This window comes from Saimiri boliviensis, chromosome 12, assembly GCF_048565385.1.
Source record: "Saimiri boliviensis isolate mSaiBol1 chromosome 12, mSaiBol1.pri, whole genome shotgun sequence".
NCBI lineage: Eukaryota > Metazoa > Chordata > Mammalia > Primates > Cebidae > Saimiri > Saimiri boliviensis.
Window position 1 is genome coordinate 48118961 of NC_133460.1, and position 12071 is coordinate 48131031.

A 12071-nucleotide genomic window follows, 5' to 3' on the forward strand; every position below is an offset into this window, starting at 1 on the left:
GTTACAGTGGGCCAAGATCCTGCCACTGAATTCCAGCGTGACAGAGCGAGACTCCATCTCAAAAAAAAAAAAAAAATTTAAGCCTGAATCTTAGAAAACTACTCTTTTCTAAAAGTAATGCTAAAAACGTTTTTTTAAAAAGCCACATTGACACTTTTTACTCAACATTTTCTGTAATATTCAATACATTTTTCAATATGTACATGAGTCCTAACTGCTGCCTGTTTTTTGTTGTTGTTGTTTTCTTTAGTTTTTCTTTTATTTTGTCTGTTGTGTAACTATGAGTTTCATTGACTTAGGAAGCGGTCTTTATTAAGGGAGTAGAGAATTCTGCTACCTTTTTTTTGTTTTGTTTTTTTGGAGTCTCTATTTCCCAGTCTGGAGTACAGTGGTGCAATCTCAGCTCACTATAACCTTTACCTCCTAGGTGATCCTCCCATCTCAGGCTCCCGGGTACCTGGGACTACAGGCATGGCCCACCACACCCAGCTAATTTTTATATTTTTCATTGAGACGAGCAATGTTTCACCATGTTGCCTAGGCTAGTCTTGAACTCCTGAGCTCAAGCCATCTGCTTGCCTCAGCCTCCCAAAGTGCTGGAATTACAGGTTAGAGCCACTGTGCCTGGCCAACTTCTGCATTCTCTCCTTTTGATTATTATTTTTTTTTCTGAGACAAAGTCTCCCTCTCGCGCTCAGGTTGGAGTGCCGTGGTACGATCTCAGCTCACTGCAGTGTCTGCCAGGTTCAAGCCATTCTCCTACCTCAGCCTCTCTAGTAAGTGGGACTACAGGCGTGCACTGCCACGCCCAGTTAATTTTTTTGTATTTTTAGTAGAGACGGGGTTTCACCATGTTTGCCAGGATGGTCTTGATGTCCTGACCTCATGATCTGCCCACCTTGGCCTCCCAAAGTGCTGGGATTACAGGCATGAGCCACCGCACCTGGCCATAGAGTATGTTAAATATGAATGAGTTTGCTTTAGAATATGGATGAAATTTATTGTAAATGTATTAGGGAATCTATTCATGGATATCCATGGCTACCAGGCATTACAGCATTTGGTAAAATCAGGTAATACTATTTGTATATGACAAATAGTAAAGATTTCCTTTTCTGGCCAGGCAGAGTGGCTCACAGCTGTAAGCCCAGCACTTTGGGAGGCCAAGGTGGGCAGATCACTTGAGGTCAGGGGTTTGAGACCTGCCTGGCCAGTATGGTGAAACTCCATCTCTACTAAAAAGAAAAAAAGTTAGCTGGCCATGGTGGTACATGCCTATAGTTCCAGCTTCCTAGGAGGCTAAGGCAGGAGAATGGCTTGAACATTGGAGGTGGAGGTTGGAGTGAGCCGAGGTCTTGACATTGCACTCCGGCCTGGGACACAGAGCAAGACTGTGTCTCAAAAAAAAAAAAATTTTCTTTTTTTTGGTCATGGAGATGGAGTTTTGCTCTCATAGCCCAAGCTGGAGTGCAATAGCACGATCTCAGCTCACCACAACCTCTGCCTCCTGGGTTCAAGCAGTTCTGCCTCAGCCTCCCAAGTAGCTGGTATTACAGGCATGCACCACCAGACCCAGCTATTTTTGTATTTTTAGTAGAGACAGGGTTTCACCATGTTGGCCAAGCTGGTCTTGAACTCTTGACCTCAGGTGATCCACCCACCTTGGCCTCCCAAAGTGCTGGGATTACAGGAATGAGCCACTGCAACCAGCCCACAAATTATTTTTGTTAAATGAAGCTTATTGAAATGGTGAGAATTTTTCATGATTCAGTATTAATGCATTTTACTGCCCTATTTTATGTTTTTTTCTTTTTATAAAAGCCCTAAATTTGTGAGTGATTTACTCTTGTTTTATTTAATTATTATTTTCTCAAGAGAGGATCTGGCTCTGTTACTCAGGCTGGAGTGCAGTGAGTGGTACAATCTCGGTTCACTGCAACTACCACTCCCCGGGCTCAAGTGATCCTCCCACCTCAGCCTCCTGAGTAGCTGGGATTACAGGCCTGAGCCACCATGCCTACCTAATTTTTTCGTATTTTAGTAGAGACTGGGTTTCACCATGTTTCCCAGGCTGGTCTGAAACTCCCTGAGCTCAGGTGTTTCGCTTGCCTTGGTCTCCCAAAGTGCTGGAATTACAGGCATGAGCCACCACACCTGTCCCATGCCTGGCTAATTTTTGTATTTTTGGTAGAGACAGGGTTCCCCCATGTTGCCCAGGCTGTTCTGGAACTTCTGAGCTCAAGCAGTTTGCCTGCCTCAGCCTCCCAAAATGCTGGAATTACAGGTGTGAGCATTACACCCAGCCCCTGTTTTATGTTTTATTAATAGGATGGGTGGGCCAGGCACAGTGGCTGAGGTGCTACTCTGGAGCCTGAGGTGAGAGGATCGCTGGATACCTCCTTTTAAAAGTGGAGTGGAGGCTGCAGGGAGCTATCAGGGTCTTGCTCTGTTGCCCGGGCTAGAGTACAGTGGCACAATCATGGTTCATGGCAGGCTTGACCTGGATCTAGCGATCCTCCCAACTCTGCCTCCCAACATGTAGCCAATAACTTACTGTTTAAACTGGGAACCTTTAGAGAGAAAAAAAAGGTGCCAAGAATACTTATGTCATAATACCAGATATAACCAGAAGGCAAACTAGAACATAGAGTTACTGCCTATTTATCATTCATCTTCTAGTTAATATTGACCTGGATTTTTGTGTTCACTAGTAAAAAACAGACTCAGGTTTACACATGAATTAAGATTAAGTTCAGAATCCCAGAGTACTTTTGACATAAATTATACTTAGTTTTTCTTGTGTGTATAGAGAGCATATTATGTCATCTAGTAAGATGGGGTACTACTTAAGTCACTGAGTCAGCTCCTTATTAATGGTGGAGTCTGAATGTGATCATTATGCCTAATCCAGTGCAGGTTCTCAAATGAGTATGTATCTGAATCACCAGGTCTAGGTTAGGGCCTAAGAATTTGCATTCCTTTTTTTTGTTTGTTTTTTGAGACGAAGTCTCATGTCTTCCTCTTGTCACCCTTTTCACCCAGGCTGGAGTGCAGTGTCGCCATCTCAGCTCACTGCAACCTCTGCCTTCTGGCCTTCTGGGTTTAGGGAATTCTCCTGCCTCAGCCTCTCAAGTAGCTGGGATTAGAGGGGTCTGCTACCATGCCTGGCTAATTTTTGTGTTTTTAGTAGAGATAGGCTTTCACCATATTGGCCAGGCTGGTCTCGAACTCCTGACCTTAGGTGATCTGCCTGCCTTGACCTCCCAAAGTGCTAAGATTACAGACGTGAACCACCACACCTGGCCAGAATTGCATTTCTAACAAGTTCCCACGTGTGGCTGCTGCTATTGCTGGTCTAAGGGAACACATTTGGAGAACCTCCTAACTGAGGTGTTCTCAGAGACCAGTTTTCCCTAATTAATATATGTGGTTTTTTTTTTAAGACGGAGTTTCGCCATGTTGGTCAGGCTGGTCTTGAGCTCCCGACCTCAGGTGATCCACCCACCTTGGCCTCCGAAGTGCTTAGATTACAGGCGAGAGCCACCATGCCTGGCCTAATATGTGATTTTTTTTAAATAGAGAAGGGTATGTTGCCTTGGAGACACTAACTGAACTATTAGGGCTTTTTATTCGGGGATAGATAATTTGACATTGGGCTGGGCATGGTGGCTCACACCTGTAATCCCAGCACTGGGAGGCTGAGCAGAATGCTTGAGTTCAGGGGTTCAAGCCCAGCCTGGGCAACATGGTGACACCCCATCTTTACAAAAAATGCAAAAATTATCCAGGCGTGGTGGCACGTGCATGTAGTCCCAGCTACTCAGGAGGCTGAGGTGGCAGGATCACTTGAGCCTGGTCAGCTGAGGCTGTGGTGAGCCATGATCATGCCACCACACTCCAGTCTGGGCAACAAAGTGAGACCCTGTCTCAAAAAAAAAAAAAAAAAAAAAAAAAAAAACATTGGGTAAATCATAATTGACACTGAAATACTTACTGAAGGAATTAATTAATGCAAGTCTGAATCTGCAGCATAGTAGCTTTTTTTTTTTTTTTTTTTGAGATGCAGTTTCGCTCCTGTTGCATAAGCTGGAGTGCAATGGCACGATCTTGGCTCACAGCAACCTCTGCCTCCTGCGTTCAAGCGATTCTCCTGCCTCAGCCTCCCGAGTAGCTGGGATTATAGGCGCCTGCCACCCATGCCCAGCTACTTTTTGTATTCTTAGTAGAGAGGGAGTTTCACCATGTTGGCCAGGCTAGTCTCGAATTCCTCAGGTGATCCTCCCGCTTCAGCCTCCCAAAGTGCTGGGTTTACAGGCGAGATCTGGTCATTTTGAAAAAAGAGTTTATACGTGGTGTGGTGGCTCACACCTATAATCCCAGCACTCTTGGTAGAAGTGGAATTTTGCCCTGTTGCCCAGGCTGGTCTTGAGCTCCTAAACTCAAGTGATCGACCTGCCTGTGCCTCCCAAAGTGCTAGAATTATAGACATGAGCCACCACACCTGGCCAAATATGTCATTTAATTTTACCTTCTTTAGGAATATGCAGGATGGGAAATACTTTTTTTTTTGGAGGGAGGATGGGAAATATTTCTTTTTTTTTTTTTTTTTTTTTTTTTTTTTTTTGAGACGGAGTTTCACTCTTGTTACCCAGGCTGGAGTACAATGGCGCGATCTCGGCTCACCGCAACCTCCGCCTCCTGGGTTCAGGCAATTCTCCTGCCTCAACCTCCTGAGTAGCTGGGATTACAGGCACACGCCACCATGCCCAGCTAATTTTTTGTATTTTTAGTAGAGATGGGGTTTCACCATGTTGACCAGGATGGTCTCTATCTCTTGACCTCGTGATCCACCCGCCTCAGCCTCCCAAAGTGCTGGGATTACAGGCTTGAGCCACCGCGCCCAGCTCTGGGAAATATTTCTTAAAATTGGTATGATCTTTTGAAACTGCATATCAACTGAATGTCTTGGCACACCCAGAAATTTCCATATGCCTTATTTTCTCAGGCAAAAATTATGTCAAAGTTTCTTCTACTCTGTCATTCTCATAAATACCTTTACAATGTACCAAAGAAGGGAGCCCTATTTTCCCACAAGTCCTTTTTTTTTTTTTTTTTTTTTTTTTTTGAGATGGAGTCTCACTGTGTTGCCCAGGCTGGAGTGCAGTGGCACGATCTCAACTCACTGCAACCTCTGCCTCCTGGGTTCAAGCAATTCTCCTGCCTCAGCCTCCTTAATAGTTGGGATTACAGGTGTGTGATGCCACACCAGGCTAATTTTTATATTTTTGGTAGAGACGGGGGTTTCACCATGTTAATCAGGCTGGTCTTGAACTCCTGACCTTGTGATCTGCCTGCCTTGGCCTCCCAAAGTGCTGGGATTATAGGCATGAGCCACCGTGCCCAGCCTCCCCACAAATCCTTCTGGGATGGTGATTTACTAGAATGAGGTACAGTGTTCCCTTGAGACATACTGGAGTTTCAAGGGATAGGAATGAAGGAATTGTAGAGTATATTGATAATTAGTGGGACTGATGACAAAGGGGATCATCTTAACTATGCTGCCACCCTCCCTAGGGGTGACTAATAGTCCAGAGACCTGTATGCAGTCTAATTTTACTATCCAAAGGTCTAATCTGGTAGGTGCTGAGGAGATGGTAGTCCACCCAGTATCAGTATTACTGCAGATCACACACATTATCATCTTAGTTCCGGGGAAGTTTTATCCGCTTGAATTACACGTCAGCCAGTGGCAGAGCCATGAAGTCACAGTCTAGCTCCCTAAAGTACAGAGGATTTTGCACTATCGAGGCTCTAACCACAAAGGCAGGATTCAAGCCTGGGCCCCAAGTTCAGCAGACAAGTTTGGTAAGAAGCCAGGAACCAAAATAGAGGTTCATCCATACAGATTTTGAGTGAAGACTAGGGCTTGGGTGATGATAGCATTTCGGATCACATCGTATTTAGTACAATGAAACTAACTGTAAGTCTATTGGTATGATAAACTAACATTGTTAGGCACAGTTTTGGATTAGCTCAGAAAGAGCTCGTATTAATTAAAAAAATTTAAGTGTTTTAATATAATTAACATTTGATAGTGAGCCAACTAAATTTCAAATTGAGTGAAATCAAATTCAGAGTAAGTCTGGATTTGGAATAAAATAATCTTACTATTCTAGAGCTAAACCTTCAGCTCCACAGTTAATTTATTCTTTTCAGACCTGGTCACATTTAGCTCTTGGTTGCCTGGGACCTCCACTAGTCTGCAGATAAAGATCACCTCAGGAAACTGAGGCCCAGAGGTAAAACTTATGATCCATGAGCTTTTTGCTTTCCTGTGCATTCAACATTGATCCAGCAGTACTCTTGCTTATAAGTGAACTTAAAACCACTAAGCAAAACTAATGCTTTTAAAGAGTTCGTGGCCAGGTATGGTGGCTCACAGCTGTAATCCCAGCAATCTGGGAGGCCAAGGTGGGAGGATCACTTGAGGTTAGGAGTTTGAGATCAGCCTGGTCAACGTGGTGAAACCCTGTCCCTACTGAAAATTAGCTGGGCATGCTGGTGTGCATCTGTAGTCCCAGTTACTTGGGAGGCTGAGACGGGAGAATCACTTGAACACAGGAGGAAATTTCAATTAGCTGAGATCATGCCACTACATTCCAGCCTGGTTGAAGAGCCGAGACCCTGTCTCAAAAAAAAAAAAAAAAAAAAAAAGGCCAGGTGCCGTGGTTGGTTCACACCTGTAATCCCAAGCACTTTGGGAGTGGCAGGCCACAGCAGGATCACAAGGTCAGGAGGTCGAGACCATCCTGGCCAACCTAGTGAAACCCCACCTCTACTAAAAAATACAAAAAATTAGCTGCGGGTGGTGGCACACGCCTGTAGTCCCAGCTACTTGGGAGGGTGAGGCAGGGGAATCACTTGAACCCAGGAGGCAGAGGTTGCAGTAAGCCACAGTGGTCACACCACTGCACTCCAGCCTGGCAACAGAGCAAGACTCCATCTAAAAAAAATTTTTTTTTGCCAGGTACCATGGCTCACGCTTGTAATCCCAGCACTTTGGGAGGCCGAGGCAGACAGATCATGAGGTCAGGTGTTCAAGACCAGCCTGACAAACGTGGATTATTCTACTTAAAATACAAAAATCAACCATGCATGGTAGCACATGCCTGTAATCCCAGCTACTTAAGAGGCTGAGGCAGGAGAATCACTTGAACCTGGGAAGCGGAGGTTGCAGTGAGCCAAGATTACACTACTGCACTCCAACCAGGGTGACAGAGTGAGACTCCATCTCAAAAGAAAAAAAAAATTGTGTGTTTTCTATAGGAGATCCTAAACTGTTGTGAATTGTGTGAAAGAGAAAAAAAAAAAATGCATGAATATATCAGGAAAGCTGCCTTCCAAGGCTAAGTTAAATCTTATTGTCGTGTAACTAGTTTCTGGCCTAAATCTTATGGGATTTATTTTCACTCATACTTTCTATCTAAGTGGTTCTTTTAGAACATTTATTCTTTACTTAGGTATTTAAGCTTTAAAAATGTTTCCAAGCCTGTGTTTAGATATCTCAACTACCTTGTAAATATTTAGCTCTTGGCATTGTTTTACAGTGTCTTGAGAGCAGATGGCTTTCCAATTCAGCAGTTTTAGAATCCATATGCCCTAGACTCAACATCAAAGAATGCCATATTTTTCTAATAACTTTTTCTTTTTTATTGCATGACTGCAGTTTCATTATTAACATGTGGTTAACGGGGTACCTCTTTGTATGAGCTTTGTTCTAGGTTCTCAAATTTGGGGGATTAATTTAAACTTCAGAATTAAACTTTTTTCAACACCCCCTTTAAAAAAATTAATTAGCATGTATTTGTATTTTCTTTTTTTCTTTTTTCTTTTTTTTTTTTTTTTGAGACAAAGTTTCGCTCTTGTTACCCAGGCTGGAATGCAGTGGCGCGATCTTGGCTCACCGCAGCCTCCAGGCAATTCTCCTGCCTCAGCCTCCTGAGTAGGTGGGATTACAAGCACGCGCCACCATGCCCAGCTAATTTTTTGTATTTTTAGTAGAGACGAGGTTTCACCATGTTGACCAGGATGGTCTCGATCTCTTGACCTCATGATCCACCCGCCTCGGCCTCCCAAAGTGCTGGGATTACAGGCTTGAGCCACCGCGCCCGGCCGTATTTGTATTTTCATGGCCTTTGCCCTGAAAAGTTTTCTGAGCTCCTAAACCAAGTGCAAATTTTGACTTTGGTTACATACATACATACATACATACATATCTAGTTCCAAAAATAATTGTTATTGCAGTGCTGCTCTAGCAGTTCAGGCAAATGAAACTTAATAAAGTTCAGGGAACAACTTTAAGCTATTAAATGCAGGTTATTAAAAACTGATCTAGGCCTGGTGTGGTACCTTACACCTGTAATCCCAGCACTTTAGGAGGCTGAGGCAGGCAGATTGCTTGAGCCCAGGAGTTGGAGACCAGCCTAAGCAGCATAGTGAAACCCTGTCTCTACAAAAAATACCAAAATTAGCCAGGCATGGTGGTATGCACCTGTAGTCCCTGCTACTCAGGAGGCTGATGTGGAAGGATCCCTTGAGCCCGGGAGGCAGAGGTTGCAGTGAGCCATGATCATGCCACTCCACTCCAGCCTAGGCAACATTACCAGACCCCATCTCTAAAAATAATGTTTATAATAAAATATTAAAAACTAAACAAGAGAAATTTGCATGCTCTTGTTCATGATCATTTCTAAATTTTCAGATTCAAGAAAAAACATAAAATTATACTTGAGATTAGTTTGCTACAATAGATTCTCCTTTGCAAGGGTCATATAAGAGTTTGGAAAATCAATATAGCAGTTAGTAACCTAAGCTTCATGGAAAAATTGCTCCTGTCATGTTCCCCATTCCAAAGATGAGAAAATGCAAGCAAAAAAATTCACCTTCATGACCCCCAGATAAATGGTAAGGGGTTTAATGTTTCTCATCATCTGACCTCAGTGAAACCTCAGATCCACTTCCTAATTGAAACAGCCCTCCCAGCCTTTTATATTAAAGTGTATTTCCAGATGCAGCTCATTGGTTATCTCTAGCCTTTTTGTTTGCCTTCAGGCAGGGAAAGAGCAGAATCTACTTCTAACATGTAAAGAATTAATATTTCATGGCCATTCATTTTCTTTCTTAAATAGATAGACATATTATAAGCCAGTCCTGGCCACACAAAGACCGCTTGCCGTTTCTGGCTATAATATAAATATTTAATTATAGGAAAAACTACTTCGAGCCATTCGTTCATAAGGCATAAACTATACTAGCTTTGAGGTACACTTTTGCCATTTCGCAAATCTATCTGTTAACCTATCCCAGAGTTTTTGCCACCTTGGAAAACCTAGGAGGCATATTCACCTAGGTGTTAGAAATGTTTCCAGGAGATGGATGTGTAATCTTTGAGCTGCTAATTGTAGAAGAGAACCATCCAACCAACTTTCACTGTAAGAATCTGGATTTACGGCCAGGAATGGTGGTGGCTCACGCCTATAATCCCAGCACTTTGGGAGGCCGAGGCGGGTGGATCACGAGGTCAAGAAATCGAGACCATCCTGGCCAACATAGTCAAACCCTGTCTCTACTAAAAATATAAAAATTAGCTGGTCATGGTGGCATGCACCTGTAGTCCCAGCTACTCGGGAGGCTGAGGCAGGAGAATTCCTTGAACCCAGGAGGTGGAGGTTGTGGTGAGCCGAGATTAGGCCACCGCACTCCAGCCTGGTGACAGAGTAAGACTCCATCTCAAAAAAAAAAAAAAAAAGAATCTAGATTTGCCGTTAGACATGGTGGCACACACCTGTAGTCCCAGCTACTTGGGAGGCTGAGGCAGGAGGATCACTTGAGTCCAGGAGTTCAAGGCTGTAGCACACCATGATTGCTCCTGTGAAGAGCCACTGCACTCCAGCCTGGACAACATAGTATGACCTAGTCTGTTAAAAAAAAAAAAATCTGAATTTGAAATAAAATGAGAAGTCTGATATTCCAAAGCTAAGGTTTCAGTTCCATAGTTAATCTATTTTTGTTACAAGGTTTGGTCATGTTTAGTGCCTGGGCCCTCCAATAGTCTGCAGATAAAGATCACCTTGGAAAACTGAAGCCCAGAAGTAAAATCTGTGATTCATAAACTTCTTGCTTTCCCAGGCTTCCAGTATTGTTTCAGCAGTACTCTTATTTTAAATTATTAAGGATTTGTTGTAAATAAATTATTACTTGAAGATTTTTTTTTTATTTTTGAGATGGAGTCACGCTCTGTCACCCAGGCTGGAGTGCAATGGCACCATCTTGGCTCAATGCAAACTCTGCCTCCTGGATTCAAGTGATTCTCCTGCCTCAGCCTCCCAAGAAGCTAGGATTACAGGCACGCACCACCAAGCTCGGCTAATTTGTATTTTTAGTTGGCCTGGTCTTGATCTCTTGACCTCGTGATCTGTCCACCTCGGCCTCCCAAAGTGCTGGGATTACAGGCATGAGCCACCACACCTGGCTGATTTTTCTTTCATAAATAGGAAACCAGGGGCTGGGTGCCATAGCTCACATCTGTAATTCCAGCACTTTGGGAGGCCAAGGCGGGCGGATCATGAGGTCAGCAGTTTGAGACCAGCCTGATCAACATAGTGAAACCCCATCTCTAGTAAAAATACAAACAGCTGGGCATGGTGGCACACACCTATAGTCCCAGCTACTTGGGAGGCTGAGGTGGGAGAACTGCTTGAACCTAGGAGTTAGAGGTTGCAGTGAGCTGAGACCATCCCATTGCACTCTAGCCTGGGTGACAGAGTAAGACTCTGTCTCACAAAAAAAAAAAAAAAAAAAGCAAACCAGCTCTCGTTTCCTGGGAGCCAATGTTTATGTGTTTGGATAGCAAAGGTTTGAAAGTCTTCATTAGATTCAGTTGCCCAAGATTATGAAGTCACATACATACTTCTGTTTCGATTATAGAGAGAGGTGGCAGTTACTCTTAAAATACCTATATCCAAAATGACAACTGGAAAAAGTAACAGGTTGAAGTTTCACAGTTGAAGAATAAGATAGGGGGGCCGGGTGTGGTGGTTGATGCCTGTAATCTAAGCACTTTGGAGGCCAAGGTGGGTGGATCACGTGAGGTCGGGCGTTCAAAACCAGCCTGACCAACATGGTGAAACCCTGTCTTAAAAAATAATAATACAATAAAGTAAAATAAAAAAGAAAATAATAAGAGATAGGGGCTGGGTGTGGTGGCTCATGCCTGTAATCCCAGCACTTTGGGAGGGTGTGGCAGGTGGACTGCTTGAGCCCAGGAGTTCCAGCCTAGCCTGGGCAATATGGCAAAACCTCATCTCTATAAAATAAAACATGAATAAGAGGCTTCCCATTTGGGGTGTGGCATGGTGGCTCACGCCTGTAATCCCAACACTTGTGAGGCCAAGGCTGGTGGATCACTTGGGGGTCATTGAGTTCAAGACCAGCTACTCAGGAAGCTGAGGCAGGGGAATGGCTTGAACCCAGGAGGAGGGAGGTTGTGGTGAGCAGACATTGCGCTACTGCACCACATCCTGGGCGACAGAGTGAGAATCTGTCTAAAAAAAAAAAAAAAAGAAAAAAAGCCAGCAAGGTGGCTTACACCTGTAATCTAGCACTTTGGGAGGCTGAGGAGGGCAGATCCCAAGGTCAAGAAATTGAGACCATCCTGGTCAACATAGTGAAACCCCGTCTCTACTAAAAATACAAAAATTAGCCAGGTGTGTGTGTGCAGCTGTAGTCCCAGCTACTCAGGAATCTGAGGCAAGATTTAAAAAAAAAAAAAGAATGATGTAGCTGGCCAGGTATGGTGGCTCACTCCTGTAATCCCAACACTTTGGGAGGCCAAGGCGGTAGTATCACTTGAGCCCAGGAGTTTGAGGCTGCAGTGAGCCATGATTGCACCACTGCACTTCACCCTGGGTGACACAGTGAGACTCTATCTTTAAAAAAGAAAAAAAAGAGGCCGGGCGCGGTGGCTCAAGCCTGTAATCCCAGCACTTTGGGAGGCCGAGGCGGGTGGATCA